Here is an 18692-nt window from a genome sequence, read left to right as displayed (position 1 = left end):
GGTGGGTGCTGGAGGTGCTCGTAGTTGGGATGGAGCTCGTCGCTGGGGAACAAGTCAGGGGTCAGAATAGGTAGCCCAGGAAGTTAGCACAGAGTGGTAGGGCTGGAACCCAGTCTCCCCACAACTTCTCCTGCACTTATCCCACTGCCATAAACTTCCCGCTCTCCTAAAGACGCGCCAAAAAACCTATGAAGGATGATATAGAGGTTTAGAGGGAAACTGAAAGGGTTCACCAGGAGGGTTAGGGAGATAGTATGTTGTCTCCAGGTTGAAGTAGAGCAGCCAAGTATCCCCCAGCCAGGGCAGATATTAAAAAATAAGGATTCTTTTTTTTTTTTTTTTTTTTTTTTGAGACACAGTCACACTCTGTTGCCCAGGCTGGAGTATAGTGGTGCGATCTCGGCTCACTGCAATCTCCGCCTCTCCAGTTCAAGCAATTCTCCTGCCTGGGCCTCCTGAGTAGTTGGGGACTACAGGCACGTGCCACCACACCTGGATAATTTTTCACATTTTTAGTAGAGACGAGGTTTCACCATAATGGCCAGGCTGGTCTTGAACTCCTGACCTAGTGATCCGCCTGCCTTGGCCCGGAACAACAAACCTGAAGAAAGGGGCTTTCTGAGGTGTGTAGTGGTATCTCGTGGTTTAAATGTGCATTTTCCTAACTGCCACGTCTTTTCCTGTGCTGACTTGCTGTCTATGTATCTTCTTCGGTGAAATGTCTGTTCAAATCTTTTGCCGATTTGTTTTCTTATTTCTAATCTTGGAGGAAATCATTCAGCATTTCACCACTGAGTGTGATGTTAGCTGTGGATTTTCTATACCTGCCTTTGTATCCGACTGAGGATGCCCCCTTCTATTCCTAGTTTGCTAAGAGTCATTATCATAAATGGATGTTGGATTATTGTCACGTGCTATTTTCTGCATCTATTGAGATAATCATATGATTTTTCTTGCTTACTCAGTTAATATGGTGCATTTCATTGACTGGCTTTTCAAATGTTAAACCGATTTACTTTCCTGTGGTAAATCCCATTCAGTCATGGTATATTATCTGTTTCATACATATTTGGATTCAACTTGCTAAAAAATTTTAATAACGTTTGCATTTATGTTCATGAGGGATACGTCTGTATTCTTTTTTGTGATGTGTCTCTCTGGTTTTGGTATCAAAGTAATTTTATGAGTGCTGACCTCATAAAATGAACTGGAAAATATCCCTTTTTCTTTAGCTTCCTGGAAGTTGGTGCATAACTGGTATTATTTCTTCCTTAAATTTCAGTCACTAATCACCTAATTACCACCACCATTATGACTTTTGCCATATCCCCGTCCTCTACCCATAACCATGTGTTTTTTTTAAACTGTCTAACTTTTTAACAATCTCAGTAGAGGTGTGTTGTAAGGAAACTTTCTATTCCCATCGTACATGGAAGCAGTGGCATTGCCCCTCCAGCTCTGCCAGTTGAGGGGCGCTGGTTGGAGTCACCTCCCCACAGCCCCTAGCCCTATGGGATGGGCCCACAGGTGAGCCCGCCCTTCCCAGCTGTCCAGGTACAATTTTGAGTGTGCCTCGGGGTGGGCCACATGATGGCGTGATAGGGCCCAGAAGTACCTCCCACCCCAGATGGCAGTGGGTTTATGCTGACAGGAGCGCTTGCTATTAGGCAGAAGCTGTGTGGCTCCCAGGATTTTCCTGCATACGCGAGCGATGCTTGCAGCATGCTCTGAGACACAATGACCTGGTGCCACATTTTCCCTCCTAAAGGAGGAAGCTGAGACTGAGCATGGCAGAGCCAGCTGCTGAAAACTGTATGTGAGATGAGCAGCACAGCCAGGGCTACACCCCGGCTAACTCTGATAGTGCTCTGAGTCCATGGTTCCATAAGTCCCTTGCACCCCTGTGTGCCTTTCTTGCCCTGCTCTGGGTCCCAGGAAGGTACTCTCCACGGAGCACATCCCCAGGCTCATTGCCCGCTGGCCCCAGCTGGCTCTAGCCAATGGGGAGTGCTGGCAGGATATTGGATGGCGGAGGAGAGAGAGGTCAGAGTTCCTGCCCTCTCGTTTTTGTCTTGCTCTGGGACTGGCTGTGCCCCAGGGAGCCACGGCTTCTGCAGGGCAACCTCCTCCCACATCTCACATTTTGAAGCCAGCTCTTGTAACTCTGTTTCCTCCTCTGTCCCTTTGGGCTGTAGGGTGCTAATAGCTCCCACGGTGGCGAGTCCCTGAGTGCCTTACATCCTATTAGTTCCGTTAACCCAATGGTATCTCTGCTAATTGTCCCTTCACTGACAAGTTTCTTCAAAAATCCCAGCCAAGGTATCCTCTGTTTCCTACCTGATACACGTAGGAGGCGCCCCCACTGCCATTCTCCAAGTGCCTTAGGCTCTTCACAGGTCACAGTCCCCACTCCCTGCTTACAGACCAAGAACTCCAGTGCCCTTGGCACCTGCTGTTGGCACTGTTTGCCTCCGGATGAAGGTGCGTCCATCTGCACATGCCCAGGAGGCAGACCCTGAGATGCTCCCTGGAGAGAGAGCCTGCCCTTGCCTCTTCCAGGTACCCAGTCCAGCCCACGGGTTTAGGGGAGCACATGGCATTGAGGAGAGAGCAGTGGCGCACCAGGGACTTGAGCAGAGGGAAGGATCACTTCTCTCACGGTGGCGCCTACACGCGAGGCCCGAAAGTCAGGAACAATTCCAAAACCAGTCTTCTGGGACTTCTGCAAACACACTAGGTTCCAAGAATAGGAAGAGCCATGCTGGACACAGCACACACACAGTCAAACCAAACAACAAACAGTCCACAGTGCCTGTGTGAGAGCGTCCATCTTAAAAACAATTATGGATCTTGATAAGAAAATGCCCGCATCCCCACATACACACACAGACAACAGGAGCCTGGGTTCAATGTAACCCATGGTTACCATTGGTATCTGCGCTGAGGATGCAAAGAAAGAGAAAAAGAAAAACGTTACCTCTTCGGAAAGACATGGAGCAGAAACAGGGGCTTGCTAGGCATATCTATGTGCTTTGGGAACTAAGGATTTGAGGACCCACACAGCATCCTCAGGGATGACACTGTACATCTGCAGACATCGTCACACCACAGACCTCAGAGGGAGGGTGGACCTAGTGGCCAGTATGGTGACCTGAGGTCATGCTCGTGGCTGCCTGGGCTGGAAAGAAGCATGGAAATGGCCCCGGGTAGCACATGCCCCAGTGGGTCACGACATGGTCCAAACCCGGCTGCCAGGAAGGGATGCTTCTGGGAGCCTGAGGTGCTGGCCAGCGCAGGAACAGTATGTATCAACTCCTCTTTTGGGAGCCATCGGGCAGGCATTTGTTTACCCCTAGTTGGAGGAGGTTCTGAAGAGATAAAAAGAGCAGGGAACCAATATTTACTGAGGGCCAGCCGTGAACCTGCTGTGCACCAGGAACTTTACTTATGTCTTCGTCCATTTTGCTCTGTTCCTTAGGCTCTGAGCAGGGGTGCTGCATATAATGCTGAGAATTGACGATGGCACCGAGTCTCTCACTGTGCTTTTAAAAACCCTTTTAAGGCCTTCATGTGGCATATCATCATCTCCTATCTGCCATTTACAACTATCCCTGCCTGCAGGTGGAACAGCAACTCTTGTGGTCACTCCTTTACCTGTGAGAAAATAGGGGTCCAGGTGGTTGAGGAGACGGCCCACTCAGGCTTCAACATTGCCAGACCACAGCTGGAAGCCAGACACTCGACTCCTCGTCTCTGGTCATAGCATCACACCCAGAGTTTAAAAGACCATCAGCCCCCGAGTCCTAGGAAGGGCTCATCACACTTGGGGGACTGACTTGTGACTCTGCTGATCTTAAGGAGCAGGACAGAACATCTGGGAGCAGAAGCTGTAGGGGTGAGGAAAAGTGGGAGCAGAAGCTGTAGGGGTGAGGAAAAGTGGGAGCAGAAGCTGTAAGGGTTAAGAAAAGTGACCTTTTTAGTACCACATCACGTCTCCCCTGGGGGCTTCCACAGGGGGCAACTCCAGGAGAGTTACACCTTCACAAGTGCCATCAGCCATTGTCTGGCTCCTGAGGGCCACGTGGGAGTTCCTGATGACTCAGTGTGGCCTCCAACTGTCACTGCCCCGGCACTGGTGTGCAATTTCCAAATGGCCCTTTTTCACGTGAGCTCATGGCTTTGGGAGCATGAGCACAGGCTCAGGCGTCAGGTGCTTTCCTGTCCTCAGCATGGGACTATGGATGGGCCCCTTTCCCACGGTGAGAACCAGATGTCACAGTTGCAGTGGTCTTTAGCACGATGCCTGGCACACGGCCCATGCAGAGAAACATTAGTGTCTTCTCTGGCCTGTTCCCTGAACTCCGGAAGAGTGGTCTTGGAGAAGAGACGCTCCCCACCTGACACTCTCTCTGGGGCCATCCATGCCCCTCAAGACAGCTTTCTCAACCCACAGTCAGTCATTGGTCTGGAACAAGGGTGGGCAGGCCCAGGCCAAGCCCAGGGAATGGAAGGGGATGGTTCCCCTTGCCCAAGCCAGGCCCAGGAGAGCAAGAGACAGGGAGGGTGGGGGCTCCAGAAGGGAGCAGTCGGCCAGGGCCTCATCCTGGGCCCCTGCTGGGCTGGCTGGATTCCTGCTCTTGCTAAAGCCACCTGGCCAGGAAGAAAACCAGTCCTGCCAGGTGAGAGGGCCTGAAGGAGGAAGGAAGCCCACAGAACCGGGAAGTCACTGAGGACTCAAGCTGAAGGCCAAAATAATCCGCCCAGGAGGGAGCCAGGTTAAGGAGAATCGGGCCAAATCCTGCACCCGGGTACACATGTGCATTCACATGCACATACACACACAGGGCACACGCACATACATGACCATGCACATATGTATGAACATGCACAACACACGTTCTCCATACCCACCTACACGCTGCCATTTCTCTGGCTCTGGCAGGATAAGGGTCAGGTAGGTGATGTTGATGTCAGGAGGCCTCCTTGGAGATGGGTCACCGGGCTCGGCTGGAAGGATGCATGAGGCAGAGGCAGGTACAGAGGGAGGGGAGGATGCTCTAGGTCCAGGGAATGGTGTGAGCAGGTATGTGTTGGGGCCACAAGAAATTTGGGGTCCCAGAGCTCAAAGCCAGCAATGAAGCAGGAGAGGGAGACGGAGCTGACCACGTGCTGAGGCGATAGGGAGGGACGCTGGTAATTCACACTTCCTAAGGAACCCCTGAGAGCCAGGGACATCAGCACATCACGATCATAAGTGGCTGGATTGTGTGAAGGCTCAGCTCCCTGAAAGTCACTGTCAAGCCAGAGTGAATGGCACCTCCTGGGAGGCTCTCTGTTTATTAACTCATTCACTCGCGCCACACATGCCACTCAGCAGAAGGAAAGCACATTTCCCTGGAGTCCCGTAGCTCGACCAGGCTCATGTGGTAGTAGATAGCTATACTGGGATTCGAACCCCTGGAATCTGCCTTCGGGACCTCATCTTCCTCACCCTCCTTTGACTTGAGAATCTGTACCTGGCTCCAGGGACCTGATATCAGCAGGGCAGGGGACAACTGTAAGAACACACATGGACCCAGTGCAGTGTTTATTGAACAGCTTCTCTGTAAATGCTGGGGCTGGGAACTGCAGGATGGACACCAGGAAAAGAATGAGCAGGGCTGCTTTGCCCATGCTCACAGCGGAGAAATGAGTCACACCATGTGCCGGAGGAGCGAGAGCAACAGGAGGGTTCACCAAGAAACACAAGAACTCAAAGCATGGCACAAGAAGCCTTGGGGACCGTGGGGGCTGCAGGAAGAGCTCAGGAAAGGCCAGGAGATGGGCTCTGCCCCTAACTTGCTGAGCGCCCTTGGGCATCTCATTGTTTTGTCAATTCCCCATTTGATGATTCAACTGCAGAATTGCAGGTGCCAGTTGATCAAAGTTGTCCTCACTGTGGGCCAACATTCAGGTGGTGCTGTGCCCTGCCCTGCCTGACCTTTGGCTGCCAAGACCTCTTGGGCTGGCTCATCTGCCCCTGGCCTGCCTCTCCTGGGCCAAGTCTCTGCTGCCAGCCGTGGCCCACTGCCCGGGATTTTCTAAGCTGCATTGCCACTTCCTGGATTCCAGAGCTTGGCTCTACCCTGACCCCACCTCAACCTTCTGGAATTTTCAACTCCAGAATGCAAATGGGGGATCCGACCCTCACCTCTCCGCAGCCCAGCTTTCTCCTACTCCCATCCTCAGATGGGCAACCCTGCCATATTGAGAGAGCCAGGGGGGCGTCACAGAAAGAGCAAGGGTTTGGGGTCACTCCCTGGTCAGATGCAGGCTCTGATGACCTCAGCAAGTCCTCACTCTCCCTGAGCCTCAGTTCCCTCATCTAAAAGGTTCCTGCCTCACGGGGTTGTGTGAAGATGGCTGAAATGATACGAGGCATTGAGGAACCCAAGGCTGCCAAGGTGTTCATTTGGTAAACAGTGCCCTTGTTTTCTCAGCAATGTCACCCTGGCCCCTGTGGGGACAAAGAGAGGGCGCATGCTGTGTTTATCAAGTGCTCACAGTATGCAAGCTTCAACATGCCATATTAACTAAGATACAGCATTATCACTGCGCTATCTTTTGTTGTCTTTTGATACAGTGAAGTAGAAGAAATAAAGATTATTCTTAGCCAGAATGGGCCTCAAAACTTGGGCAAATGGCCCCAGAGGCAGTTTCCTTCCAGCGTTCTCTGCAGCAGAAGAGCCCATTGCTGTGCCTTCCATGGAGCAGCCAGTGAAGAGGCCGCTTCCAGTGAGGGGCCAGGGTGCGTGGAGAGCTGCGCCCCGGATGCACAGACACGGGCAGCCTCGAGCCTCCTCCCCGGAGGGGCACAGGGGTCAGACACACAGAGGGTGGGAAGGGTGCTGCCTGTCCTGGGGCAGGCTGGCTGCCCTGCACCACATGCACTGCTCTCACTTTTACTCTTGGATAGTGAAATTTTCTTATGTTCAAATCACATTTGATGCTACTTCTCTGATAGGAATTCCTAGACTCGGAGAACTCAGAGCTCAACTAATCCAGTGGTTTCCACAGTCGTTTCCCAAGAAAATTAAACATCATATGCCAATAAAGGAATCATGGCTGTCGGTCCATTCTGGTTGAAGAATTATGCCGTGAAGGATCTTATCCCTGCCCACTGACCCTTCTGTCTCCCCTGAGGCCCACCCTACTGAAGCCCGAGGGCCCTTGGGGAATGAGATGTTAAAACCACTGAGCTACTCCAACCTTTCAATGCTGAGAAAATGTGAGCCTGTGACTTGTACCCACCAGTGCCCATGAAGTTGGTCATGGAACATTATCCTGCCCTCTGTTTTGTGTGTGCTGAACTGATCTTACTCCAGAGACTGCAAATTCAAGGTGGACTCTGTGTTCTCTCCTCCTCTGGGCTCCTCTGAGCCCTGGGTACACAATTGAAAGTATTCTCAGTGATGCTGACCTGAGTCGAATCAGAGTGCGTGGGCCAGTGTCTCCCAAGGAGAGGGAGACGTGTATCCCAATATTGGGAGAGTGTATCCCAATATATATTAATTTCCCCATAATGATGGCCTCCTCACGCAGGGAGAAAGAGTATGTGGGGTGGACATGCTCAGATGACCCCAGGAGCCTCCAGCTTCTGGAGCACCAGCTTCTTCTCAGAGAAAGCCATGTGGTGGGCATGAAGACCACGCTGGGTTCAAGCTGTCCAGCGAGCTGAAAGAGGGCCCTTCCCTTCGGGTGCGGGTACAGAATCATGTGGCCAGGTAGGTGGCCTGGCCTGACAGGTTGGGGCTTAACCCCCTGCCACAATCCAGGGATGCCAGTGAAGGAGCGTCTGCAGGACCCCCTGGGTCAGGGGCTGGCACCAGCACTGCTGGAGCACGAGTGGAGACGCGAGCTGGGTGGGGCTCTCATACACGTGACCCCACTTGCTTCCCTTAACAGCCCACAGGCTGGGCATTTTTATGATTCCCGTTTGCAATCACAGACACGGGGCTTTGAGGGATTATGAGAAATCTTGCCCAGCAAGCAACTAATAAGTGAGGCAGCCTCCATTTGAATGCAGTTCCCCAAACCCCAAAGTTCATGCTTCCATGAGTACAGCCTGCACTACCACATTGCCTACAGACAGCCTGGGATGGAAGCAGAGCCAAGGTGAGGGGTGTGGCACAAAGGATTTTTTTAGAGTTGACTTTGGAATCTAAATTCCCATCCCCGAATGGCAGGCATGACTTTTGCATCTGCCTGGTACATATGGGGCCAGAAACAGCTCACAAGCCCCGTATAGCAGTGCCGACTTCAACAAAGTCCTTGAAAACATCAGCAGAGCCAGGTTCCAGCAGCCACTGAGCAAATCTGGACTCCTCACAAAACTGCCTATCAGATTTGTGAAGGGAAGGCCAAGTAGACAGGCAGCCGGAAGTGCTCAGTTGCTCCTCCCGGCCGCAGGTTCTGCCCATCACCTCCAGCAGGAGAATGGGGGAATTCCTCATCCAGGGTCCTGTTTACCTTAATCCTCTTAAGCTCAATCACTTGTTTGTTGAAACTAAATTTGCTCGCCTCCCTTACTCGTTAGAGACTGTCAGAAGCTGATAACACTCTCCACTGCCCAGTCTACACACGTGGATGCTGCGAAGTCTGCTGGAGCAGGATAGCTCTGGCTCTGTGGACGCCTCAGGCCTTCTCAGCACAGTGGACCCTACCGCCGTTTGTCCTTTGGCCTCCTGCATGGCCAGTGCATGGCCAAGTGTGTTCTGGGTGTGTGCACAGGCCTGTGCTGTGCTGGTGGCTGAGAAGAGTCAGACCAAACCGCTCCCACACCACATCCCAAGGAAGTCCCACCCTGGTGATTCAGATACCAGGCAGTCTGTGGCGGAGTGTCCTAGGCATACAGACCCTCCCAGCTGGTCAGATGAGTGGCTTTCCCTGGGGTTTGACTTGGAGCCTCTGTCCTTGTCTTCTGTGGCCTCTCCCAGGGCACCACCGGCTTCCCATCCACACCAGTCTTCTTGCTGCATGCTTGGCCTTTGAGACAGCCACTCTCATGAGAATGCCAACCTGGATGACTACACTCAAAGAGGAAGAAACGCCTAGTGTCCCCTGGTGCTTAGAGGGTAGTGAGCTCCTTGTCTTTGGAGGTCTTCGAACACAGGCTGTTCTGTAGTAGACATGGGGGAGAAAGCTCTCCAGTGTCTGGTGGGACAGGGCCAAAGGCAACGCAGGACTGGAGACAGTGAAAGTGTTTTGCAATGTGGACATTCCCCGAGAAGGGCCCTTTGTCCAGAAAGCTGGCTGCAGTTGAAGGAGAGAGATGGAATCAGAAGTCTACAGTAGCAAGGCCACAGGGGGACTCTGACCCTGTGAGAGGTCAGGCTCTGGGCTCTTCCATTAGAGCTCCCACCTGGGCAAGGATCACGTCTGCCCGTTCTATAGCCAGGATGGGTCCGAGGAGAGAAGGGAGCTGTGGAGAGCTCCTTTGGTGATGCAGTGAGACCCTGTCTCCAACCCTTTCTTGAGCATCTGGCCCATGGACTCATGGCTCTGGTGGGCAGCATGCCTTTCCATGCAAACATGCACGGAGGTCCTCCCATGTTCCTGGCCCTGGCTGGGGGCTGCCACCGTGTCACCTCCTCTAAGCCTCACCATAACCCTCTAGGGCATCTGGCTAGAGCTTAACAAATATTTGCCGAATGAACAGAACTGCATGCCCTGATCAGCTGGGACAGCCAAACGAGGCCACATTCCCATGAAGACCCCAACTGCTCCAAGCCTCTGCTTGATTTACAGATGGCACAGGCTTCTTATGGGTCTTCTCCCCCATGTCTATCAGAGCTCCCAGGGGTGCCTACCTGTGTCCAGAACTCCACCTAAGCACTGCTTGCTGTCCACCTGCCCTTAGCAGGAGCAGTTCCCCACCACCAGTCCTGGGGAGCAGGGCACAGACACCCATGCACCCTTGGCCCTGTGTTTGGGGACCGCTGCTAACTATAAAAGGGGAACACCACCACTAGCCGTGCTGCCCCTGCCCTATGCGGGAGACAGAAACCTGACTAGGCTGTCAGTGTACAAATATTGATTGTGTGCCTGCTCTGTCACAGGCACTAAGAGCTGGTGCCACAGCTAGCAGTGGGGCTCCAGAGCCAAACAGCTGAGCTGCGTGTCGTTGAGGCTCAGTGCAGTTGGGGCTGCACAATGTTACACCAGCACACACTCACACTCACATACACACACTCACACACTCTCACACACACACTGACAATCTCTCACACACACCCTCTCACACACTGACACACACACTGATAATCACACACATTCACACTCACACACTGACAATCACACACACACACTGACAATCACACACTCTCACACACACTCACACACTGACACACACACAATCACACACATTCACACTCACACACACAATCACACACACTCACACACTGACAATCTCTCACACTCACACACACACTCTGACAATCACACACTCACACTGACAATCACACACTCTCACACACACACTGACAATCTCACACACACACTCGCACACACACTGACAATCACACACATTCACACACACACACTGACAATCACACACATTCACATACACACACTGACAATCACACACTCACACACATACACTGACAATCTCTCATACACACTCACACACACACACACTGACAATCTCTCATACACACTCTCACACACACACACTCTCACACACACACTGACAATCACACATTCACACACTCACACACTAACAATCACACACTTTCACACACACACAATCACACACATTCACACTCACACACACACTGATAATTCACACACGTTTGCACACGCACACTGAAAATCACACACACTCGCACACACACTGACAATCACACACATTCACACACACACACACTGACAATCACACACATTCACATACACACACTGACAATCACACACTCACACCCTCACACTGACAATCACACACTCTCACACACATACACTGACAATCTCTCATACACACTGTCACACACACACACACTGACAATCTCTCATACACACTCTCACACACACACTCACACACACTCTCACACACACACTGACAATCACACATTCACACACTCACACACTAACAATCACACACTTTCACACACACACAATCACACACATTCACACTCACACACACTGATAATTCACACACGTTTGCACACGCACACTGAAAATCACACACACTCGCACACACACTGACAATCACACACATTCACACACACACTGACAATCACACACATTCACATACACACACTGACAATCACACACTCACACCCTCACACTGACAATCACACACTCTCACACACATACACTGACAATCTCTCATACACACTGTCACACACACACACTGACAATCTCTCATACACACTCTCACACACACACACACTGACAATCACACATTCACACACTCACACACTAACAATCACACACTTTCACACACACACAGACAATCACATTCACACTCACACACACACTGATAATTCACACACGTTTGCACACACACACTGAAAATCACACACACACTCACACACTGACAATCACACACACTAACACACACACTGACAATCACATACACATTCTCACACACACTCTCACACACTCATACACTCTCACACACACACATTCTCACTCATACACTCACAAGCACACACACATTCACACACACCCTCACACATACACACTCTGACGTAGGCTCACGCAACTCACACTTATACATTCTCACACTCACGCACACTGTCACACTCTCTCACACACTCATACACACTCTCACACACACTCATACACACACCGACACACCTTTCCCTCATGCGTGGGCCACCGGCTCTGCAAGCGTTTCTCTTTTATCCCCTGCTGGGTGGTGACAGCCCTTTCCTGACCATGAGATTTATGGCTGACTCCAGATCACTGCCATTTTCCTGTGCTGAGCTTGCCCTGGGAGCCTCACTGTCTTTCTCTGAGGCCTGACCTTGGTCAGGGTCACAGCAGCAGATCTGACTTGTCCACCGTGATCCCTCCTTTCCTTAAAAAATGTTTTTCTGTCATTGGGCCGATGAAGAAAGACTCCCGCCCTGGAGCCTGGCGGCCGGTCAGTTTTCAGGGGGCAGGTATTAGCCGTCATCCCTCTCTGCCCTGATGTTCCCCTTAGACCACATTTCAGCACGTGTGGCTTAACTCACCTTTCTGTTCTGCAGATGATAATGAAGAGAGGAAAGCGGAGAGCGAGGATTTCAGCAGAGAGGAAAAGGGGACGGCCCAGCTGAAGAGCTCTTTGCACTGAAGCCTCAAGAAGCCCCATAGGGACAGAAAAAGGAGTTTGGCTTCCTAACTCCTTTGCATGTGAACTGGGAGGGGGCAGAGGTGCGAGTAGGGCCGCTATTGAAAAACTGGTAGCCAGTGAAAGAGCCAGTTAAGAGGGGACCGGGTCAGTGGCACGGCCACCTTGCGCTGGAGGTCCAGGCCTTGTCCACAGCAAGACAGCTTTAAGTCAGATTTCTGCCAAAAGCTTTTCCAAGCGGTGTCACTGGAACCCCAGAGGGACTTGGGGCAGGGGTTAGTGTGTTCAGTTCACAGAAGACCAAACACAGGAGGAAAAAGGCCTCTTAGCTCACTAACTAATTTTTTTTAATATAATTTTTTTTTTTTGAGATGAAGTCTCGCTCTTGTTGCCCAGGCTGGAGCACAATGGCGCAATCTCGGCTCACTGCAACCTCCATCTCCCGGGTTCAAGTGATTCTCCTGCCTCAGCCTCCCAAGTAGCTGGGATTACAGACACCCGCCACCATGCCCGGCTAATTTTTTTGTATATTTAGTAGAGAGGGGGTTTCACCATGTTGACCAGGCTGGTCTTGAACTTCTCACCTCTGGTGATCCACCTGCCTCAGCCTTCCAAAGTGCTGGTATTACAGGAGTGAGCCACCATGCCCGGCCCCCCTTTTTTATACTTTTTTTTGAGACAGAATCTTGCTCTGTCACCAAGGCTGGAGTGCAGTGGCTTGCTCTCAGTTCACTGCAGCCTCTGCCTCCTGGTTCAAGTGATTCTCCTGCCTCAGCCTCCCGAGTAGCTGGGACTACAGGTGTGCACCACCACGCCCTGCTAATTTTTACATTTTTTTTTTTTAGTAGAGACAGAGTCTTACCATCTTGGCCAGGCTGGTCTCAAACTCCTGGCCTCACATGATTCACCTGCCTCAGCCTCCCAAAGTGCTGGGATTACAGGTGCTAGCCACCGCCCCCGGTCAAGTAACTAATGTATAAAGGTCTTGTTGAAACTAGGCAAGGAGATCTGGAAGGATTTCCAGTTATCTAGGGATAATCCGTGGAAATTAACAACTGTTACTGACTTAGATGTGTCCAGTGTCCCATAACTCTCCTCTTTGGGTGTGATGCCTTTGTTGGATTTATAAAGCAAATGTGATTTTTTGTTTGTTTTTTTGAGACAGAGTCTCACTCTGTCGCCCAGGCTGGAGTGCAGTGGTAGGATCTCGGCTCACTGCAATCTCTGCCACCCAGGTTCAAGCGATTCTCCTGCCTCAGCCTCCCAAGTAGATGGGACTACAGGCACGCAACACCATGCCCTGCTAATTTTTGCTTTTTTTTTTTTTTTTTCAGTAGAGATGGGGTCTCACCATCTTGGCCAGGCTGGTCTCAAACTCCTGGCCTCAGATGATCCACCAGTCTCAGCCTCCCAAAGTGCTGGGATTACAGGTGTGAGCCACTGCCCCTGGCCAAGTAACTAATTTAAAAAGACCTTGTTGAAACCGTAAGGAAGGAGAACTGGAAGGATTTCCAACCATCTAGGGATAATCCGTGGAAATTAAAAGCTGTTACCGACTTAGATGTGTCCGTGTCCCGTAACTCTCCTCATTGGGTGTGATGCCTTTGTTGGATTTTTAAAGCAAATGTGATTTTTCTTTTGAGATGGAGTCTCATTCTGTCGCCCAGGCTGGACTGCAGTGGTGCAATGTCAGCTCACTGCAACCTCTGCCTCCCAGGTTCAAGCAATTCTCCTGCCGCAGCCTCCTGAGTAGCTGGGATTACAGGGGCCTGCCACTGTGCCTGGCTAATTTTTATAGTTTTGGTAGAGACAGGGTTTCACCATCTTGGCCAGGCTGGTCTTGAACTCCTGACCTCATGATCCACCTGCCTCAGCTTCCCAAAGTGCTGGGATTACAGGGGTGAGCCACCACGCCCAGCCAAATGTGAAAATATTTACCAAACACAGAAAAATTATCAGTAAGTTTACTCCCCCAACTCCTTCTCTCCCAAAACCTCCAATGCTCCTAAGAATCCTCCTGGGGAAGCTGTGGAGCGGGTGTTTGTGGGATGCTGATGAAGATAGTGTAGGATACGCCTGGGTGTGCAGAGGTCTCCGGGGAGGCAGGGAGGCAGCCAGTGGGAAAGAGGGAAAGAGCGTTCTAAGCTGAAGGAACTGCAAAGCCTGTGAGCCGGAGAGGGCTTGGCTGCCTGAGTGGCCCGAGAGAGGCCAAGAGCTGGAGCCCAGCAGGCCACAGAGGAGGAGGCGGGGGACGGAGGATGCAGGTGCCGGTAAGTCAGGCTAAGGAATCCAGTCTTCCCTCTAAAGTCTGTGTCCCATTCACTACAATGCCAGCCCCGTGCCTAGCACAGGTTGTGAGCTGAATCCAATGCTGCCGGATTGGAACCGCCTCTGCAGGTGAGTTTGTTGTTCACACCCAGCCAGAGGAGCCTTCAGAGTGAAGAGGGGAGTGGCACCATGGGATTTGGGTTTTTTGACGGTCACTCTGATTGCTCAGCGGGAAATAGAGCAAGACTGGGTATGGGTGGAGCTGGCAGAGGCTACTGCAGCAGCCCAGCAGGAGGTGATAGGCAGAGGCGGGAAGTATGTTCAGAGGGAGGCTGGCCAGAAGAGGAGGTGGACCAAAACTCAGCCTTGGTGGACACCTCCCAAGATGCTGCAGGAAGGACGTCAGTGCACGTAGATCCTGAGCCCCAGAGGAAAGTCCACTGCAATGTCCAAAGAATTAGTGGCCTGTGCTTTGCAAATCCTGTGTGAGATGCCATGTTTCGTGGGTTCTGGCTCCGGCTGTGTGACCTTGGGTAAGTGGCTTTGCTTCTCTGAGATGTGTTTTCAAATAGGCCAGAGGCATGGCAGATGGCATCACACCTGCTCCCCAGGAAAAACTCAACTGTGTGCTCAGCATCAAAACAGGGGCTCTGCGCTGGGCCAGGGGGAGCCTCTGAAGCCACTTTCTCACCCACCCTAGGTGTGGTGGAGAGGGGGCTGGACTGTGGCTGGTCTGCCCAGCCAGGTGAAATCAGGCACTCAAATGGGGTACCCCCATCCTTTGATCTCACAATCCCACCTCTAAGCAGCTGCCTGAGGGAAAGGACCCGAAATACATATTTGTAGCCAGAGTCATTGATCTCAGCGTGCTTACAGTGGTAACAGATTAGAAATAACTAAAGTGTCCAGCCTCGGGGGCGGGATCTTGTATGTGTGGAATTGCCACTCAAGGGAGTAACGTACGGATGTTAAACCTGATGTTTACACAGAATTTCTTATCATAGAGGAAATCCCTCTGATGAGATGTTAGGTACAAAACTTGGAATTATAAGAGTATGTACAGAACTCGGGCTCTGCAGTCAGACAGGTCTCAGGCTGAGGTGCAGGTAAGTGAATGAGGCCCAGGGAAGCTGGGGGCACTCCATCCACAGTAAAGGGGCCGATTGCATCAACTGTGCAAAACCATCCAATACACACATATGGAGGGCCGGAAAGAAGTGAACCCAGTTCTTCTCTCTGTGTAAATTATTTTTATGTATTTTATTTTATTTATTTTTTCTTTATATTTTAGTTTTTCTTTATTTCTTTATTTTATTTCACTGTTTTATCCACATTTTCTCTAAAGAATATAATTTTAATTTTAAAGTGAAGCCAAATAACTTTATTCCTGTTTAATATACAAGGCTGGAGGTGCCCAGGTCCAGCCTGATGTCCCTGAATGCCTGGATCCCCATAAGGTTTAGGGAGGGGATATGAATGGTTGGGTGCTGCCCAGTCCCTCCTCCACACACCCCTGTAGACACATGGCCCACGGGGCCAGCCAAACTGGCGGCTCCTCCAGGGGGGTGATGGGTCCAGTGGGGCAGTGAGGAATGCACCCTGGGCGGAGGCTCGGGACAGAGGCAGGTGCAGTACTTAGGTTGTTTTCTCATCAGAAGTGCAGGGGGTGGAGGCGGACCTCCTGGTGGGTGCCTGCTTGCCACTCACCCGGGCTGACTAACCTCGCTGAAGCACCTTCAGGCCTCTGGCCATACCAGGTGGGCGGCAGGAGCTGCCAGGGCCAGATCGGCTGCTGGCCTGGAGCTGAGGGCCCCTGACTCATGGGAACAATGACTCTTGTCTCCCCAGACCTCTCTTCTGGCTCTGCCTGAAGATAAGTCCCTTTGGTAACCGTGTTCCCAGTGTAGGGAACTATCACTATCAAAATTAGAAAGCTGTCACAGACCTGAGTTGACCCCTACCTCTGCCATGTTCGCTGTGTGGCCTTGGGAAAATCACTTCCTCTGTGCCTCATTTCCTCTTCTGCAAAAGGGGGATCAAATCAAGACCTTTCTTACAAGGTTGTTGAGAGAATGGAATGAGACGGCACCACAATGAATCCTCACAGTCCCTCTGTACAGTGCGAATTAATCATTGCTCCCTCCCTCTCTCTGTTCCCCAAGGCACATCCTTTCCTTATTCTGATGATAAGCCTGAATTCCCAGTGTGGCCAAATCTAGGACCCAACCTGGACCTGCTGCTCTCCCCCAACAAAGTTCTTGGCTTGAGACTCATTCCCTCAGATACAGGTGCTGATGTGTCTGTCAATGGCTGTGCCCTGCAACTGGAGGGAAACAGTGGACTACACCATCACAGGGTCTTCCCAAACACGACAGGAATCAAGATAATATAGATAATGATCAGGGACCCTAAGGTATGCCTCAGCTCACTCCACATTAGCAGAAGCCCCGCTTGCCACAGCCCCCAGACACAGGAGGGCAGGCAGGCTGGGGAACTGCTGGCCAGCAAGAGGGACCCGTGGCGTGGAGAAGGAGGCACTTCCTTCGGCCTGCAGAGACGAAAGACCCAGCCTGGGCTGAACCCTCACTCTGCCACCATCAGCTGTGTGACCTGGGGTCCTTGGCATCATCTCGATGAATCTCCTCACCTGCAAAGAGGATAAACAATAGCAACTGGTGGGTTTGTTGTGTGATAGGCACATGAAGGAGACTCAGGAATTCTATTCTACTAGGAATGGTGCAATTACGGTGCAATTACAGTGCAAAGGCTATTGAAGGCCAACCACTTTTCTGAAGTCCCCTTAGGCCTACATAAGCTCTGATAAAAGATATCTGCCACACTCACAGTGGTGCTTCGTAGACAGTAAGCCTTCCAAAGAAAGGGCTGCCGGCCGGGCGCAGTAGCTCACGCCTGTGATCCCAGCACTTTGGGAGGCCAAGGTGGGCGAATCGTGGGGTCAAGAGATGGAGACCATCCTGGCTGACATGGTAAAATCCTGTTTCTACTAAAAATACAAAAATTAGCTAGGCATGATGGCGCGTGCCTATAAACCCAGCTACTTGGGAGGCTGAGGCAGGAGAATCGCTTGAACCTGGGAGATGGAGGTTGCAGCGAGCCGAGATCACACTGCTGCACTCCAGCCTGGGTGACAGAGCAAGACTCTAGCTCAAATAAATAAATAAATAAATAAATAAATAAATAAATAAATGAAAAGAAAAGAAAGAAAGGGCTGCCATGAAACTCATTATACTTAGGCAAAAGCAGCCTGGGGCCACTCCCTAAGGCCACAGAGCCGGAAGATGGGGAGTTAGGGTGTGAGCAGGTGCTTTCCCATCCATGACCCTAGAAGGCCCTCCCCCTACACCCACTCACTCCTGCAACCACCACCCAGCCTTCTGCAGCCACAGTGTTGTGTGAAGTTCTCCCAAGCTCGGTGAGGCTCCCTGGGGACTCCCTTTGGCATCCCGAGGAGCCCCTAAGCATCAGTGCCTACCGGCAGGGAATGCACAGGAAAATGCGGTAGGAGAGACACAGTCCGTCACCTACCAGTCCCAGCCTCGAAGCTCATTCCATCATTCTTTTATTTTACCAAGCAGGTAGGATTTCAACTGGAGAGATTGGGGAAGGAAATCCAAATGGGAGGCAAGACCCAGGCAAAGGTGTGGAGGCTGGACAGGGAGAGACCACCAGGAATTCAGGGGTGGGAATTCAGCCGCGGGGAGCCTAGGTTCAGGCAAGGTTAAGGAGAAGGAAAGTTTATCCCCATGTCTGACCTACCTCTTCAACCTTGCCCCCGCTGGCCCCAGCAGCCCTGCCCAGTGCTGCCTGCTCCTTGGGGGACAGGGGTGGTGTTTGCAGCCCCCTTAATATCTTCCCTTGGGCACATATCAGCATTTCACCTGCTCCCTGGCAGAGCAGGCTGTGTGATAAGAAATCCAGGAAGTTCAATAAACTTGGAGCGCTTGGCCACCACCGTGGCTTATGCCAGAATAAACAGGGCCTGGCGTGGGGTTGCAAGGCCCTGTCCCAGGGCAAACACTGCCTTTTGCCAAATAGGGAGTTGTTTTTGCAAAGGCAAGTGTGTACCTGGGGAGCAGGAGAAGAGCAGTTCCGC

This window comes from Macaca thibetana, chromosome 12 (assembly GCF_024542745.1).
Source record: "Macaca thibetana thibetana isolate TM-01 chromosome 12, ASM2454274v1, whole genome shotgun sequence".
In the NCBI taxonomy this organism is placed as follows: Eukaryota; Metazoa; Chordata; class Mammalia; order Primates; family Cercopithecidae; genus Macaca; species Macaca thibetana.
Note: the sequence above shows the minus strand (reverse complement) of the source record.